The sequence below is a fragment of the Brassica oleracea genome, chromosome C4 (genome assembly GCF_000695525.1).
Source record: "Brassica oleracea var. oleracea cultivar TO1000 chromosome C4, BOL, whole genome shotgun sequence".
In the NCBI taxonomy this organism is placed as follows: domain Eukaryota; kingdom Viridiplantae; phylum Streptophyta; class Magnoliopsida; order Brassicales; family Brassicaceae; genus Brassica; species Brassica oleracea.
This window is the reverse complement of record NC_027751.1, coordinates 22303447-22307126: the sequence shown is the minus strand read 5'-3', so window position 1 is coordinate 22307126 and position 3680 is coordinate 22303447.

Sequence of the window (3680 nt, the reverse complement as noted above, 5' to 3'; positions counted from 1 at the left end):
CAGAGTTTCACCGAAAACAGGATAAACAGGAAATTGTCAAGAATGGAGAATCGCAGAACAAAAGCGGAAAAACGTTCTAAGTATTGAACTCGCTAGTCTAGCCACCTAAGTCCTAAATTTTCCTAAAGTTAACATAAATCAACTAGGTCTACATATTCGGATCCCGGCGCTCTTGGCTTCAGCTCCCCTTCTGTATGTCTTCGAGGTCGGTCGCCCTTTCCTCTTTTGCCATCGGGACCAAGTTTATCTCTTCTCGGAAGTATTCAATTTCTTCCGATCTTCGTAGTTATTCTTGGAGACTTAAAATTTATCTTCTCCTACAAATAATAGATAAACCGTCATAGTAGTCGTGGGCTTGTTCTCGTTAAAAATCGTAAGTGGGCTTTTAGTCGCGTTGTAGACCCTTTCGAGCCGATTTCCGACTTAAGCGTTTTACAACTCAAGAAATTATCTTTGGTACGACGTTGGTTTTACGGAATAACTTAAACCAATTGTATAGTTAAAGAAATCTTGGTGTTTAGTTAAATGTTGCCGTTTTATACGATTGATTCGAACTTACCCGAGAAAATTAGTCTTCGCGGTTTTTTCGTAAAGTTTTAACGATAACTACGATCGAGACGAAACAAGAGAGAGTTCAATCGAGACCCGAAGAAAGGAAGCTGGTCACCGTAGTGATTCACATTGGATCGTCCCACTCGCCATTTGGCAAGCTAGATGATGACCGTCCCGCTCGCCATATGGCAAGCTGGACACGGACCGTCCCGCTCGTAATATGGCGAGCTGGACGTGGGCAGTTCCGCTCGCCATATGGCGAGCTGGACACGGACTATGTCCAGCTCGCCCCAGACCGTTCGGCTTGCCATATGGCAAGCTGGACATAGTCCGCTCCACTCATCATTTGGCGAGTCCGATGAGGATGTAGCTCTTTCCATATTTCGAAGATTTCTACTTTGGTACTTTTCCGAAGTTATTTCGAGAAAGTTCCTTGAGAGTATCAATCTTAGGCGTCGATTTCAATATTACCGTTTTGACCCCAATGGTTAGCCCCCCATCCTGCCAGTTTCGAAGACGATTCTTGCGGGCGAGTGATGTTTTTTAATCAGAGATTCTGTTGTGGTGAATCAGCTCGCCCTTACATTTCTTTAAGTAGTGTATTTTCTCATTCCTCATTCTCCACACCTTCCCATCCTTCCAAATTCTCTCTGCCTTCTTTCTCATCCTCCCACGCAAAGATGTCTTCTTCACAAGGTTCCAACAAGAGCTGCAACTCTGAGACGTGTGATACTACCCTTTGCGTGAGCCCATCGACCTCGATCCTGCCTGATGCTACGCCGGCTTATGTCGTGGGGTGCCTCTCTTTTCAGGATAAGCTAGCTCGCCGTGAGGCTGAGAAAGGTCTTGGCTCTAGTCGTGCTGATCCGTCGATGCTTCCTGCTCCGGCCGATGATGCGACTTTGGACGTCGAGATGCAGCCTTTGCATGACGCCGTACCTGCGCCTGTTCCGTATGCTTTGGCCCAGCCTTCTGACTCCTATATGACACCGGTTCCTGTTGATGAGACGAAGCAGGCTCCTGAGTCGATGCCTCCTCCTCCAACCAGGAGAGGGATTGTCTTGGCGCTGGGTGCTCATAGTGCTTGTAACATCCGCGATCCTAGATAAGGATCGTCGGGACGGCCATGGCTCGAGGAAACGAACCAGCCAGTCTCAGGACATAAAGGAAAGCGTTCCATGGCCAAGATAGAAGGTTAAGGACATAAGGAAACTTAGACTTAACCTTTTATGATTTAAAAGTCAGCTAGGACGAGTAAGACGGTTGCTGGACGAAGTGAACGGGTAGCTCGACCAGCTCAACAGAGCTACCTATAAATCTAGGGTCGAAATAGAGAGAGAAAAGGTGATAAATCTACACAAGGCTTTACCTTCCAGACTTGTTTGGAGAATCCGATCCCATGTATACCAAGTGTTGGGGAAAAATACCCCGGTATCATTTTCTCCAGCCTCCAGGCAGGACCCAGACCCTCGGGTCCACGATAAGGGAACGCTCCAGGTCCCCGCTAGAAGGAACCCCGAGCTCGGTCCCTGGAACCGAGCTCCCTTCCAAAAAATGGAAAACTTCCGACAAGGAAAACTTTCCATATTTCCGAATATGGAAGAGTTTAACCTAATGAAACCGACTCCTAGACGACTATATAAGAGCTACTAAAACCCTAAAGTAAGGGATCGACTTCTCCAAGACTTAGAGGCTAGAGCTAGACGGCTAGAATTAGGGTTCTTCTTCAATACATTGTAACCCCGTTTATTCTTGCTGTTCTATCTAATAAAACGTCTCTTCAAGTATTTCTCTTCATTATTCTCTCAAATCCTTAAGAAATACCTACAAGCATCCTCAAATACATTCGGTTTACCGGCTTGTCCATCGTTCCGTAGTACTCACATTGAGCCTACACAAAAATCCCCTAACAGTTTGGCGCTAGAAGGAAGGGAGTAATCTAACTACGTGACGATGACGGTGGGTGAGCACGACGGCGAATCACCTGAAGCTTCTCAAAGAACAGCTGAGCTTCCAAAGCAAATAGACAGCCCGCAAGGCCAAATCACCGACATACACCGAACTCAAGGAACTACCGGAGAAAATTCCAACCTCTCTTCAGAAGTCCAGAGCCTGAAGGAAAAACTTGACGAACACTCCGCTAAGCGCCGAGAAGCTCAGCCAGCTACAGTCAGAGAACACTGCCCTCCGACACCAAAATCAAACCCTCAACGTGGCAGGTAACAAGAAGCGTCGCTTCAACACCCGGGTTCAACCTATGGGAAATCTGAACACGCCCAGCACCAGAGAAGGTACCACCGAAACACCTCCTGCATCTAGGGTAGCTGGGGCAACACGGAAAGGGACCGAGAATCCTCAAATCCATGATCTGGAGGATAGTGATTCCGAGCCAGAACCCGGGAAAGAAGAACCCGAGAAAGCAGCAACCGAATCCTCAATAACCGCCTACTTAGAGCAGATGTTCTCTAGGAGATTCGATGCCATGCAATCCATGGTAGAACGCCTACCAGGAGTATCTCCCCCAATCCGAAGGAGCAACCCTGACTCCTACGCGGATACCCCTTTTGCGGAAGAAATTGCCTCGGTTGAGATGCCTAGAAAGTTCTCCTTCCCCCGCATCAAAATGTATGACGGTACTGGCGACCCCGACGATCACATCGTGCAGTACAAGCAAAGGATGTTGAAGGTTGCACTCCCTAAGGAGTGCCGCAAAGCCACGATTGTGGGAACCGAAATTCGCACTGTCGATTTACGTTTAAATTAGGAAACTAGGAAAACCCTAATTTCCCAGAGGTCCCGGATCTCTGCGAGAGCCAACGGCATGTGACCAAATATATGCGGAAATCGTGAAAAGATAACAAACGAATTTAGAGAAAACAATAGATCTTATTTCGAGTCCGCGTAAGAGCGTTGCGATCATTACAAGTGATCATAAAAGCTTTGACCGCAAAGGCTGTCAGCGAGTAACCTAGTTCTAGCGGCCTAAAAGCTCAAACCTAGATTTTTAAGAAAGCACGGTCGCTACGTAGTGACCGAGTCGTGTGCGTGCTCGGAAATCTCGGTCGCTACGTAGCGACCGAGCCGTGTACGTGCTCGGTCGCTACGTAGCGACCGAGCCGTGAGCATGC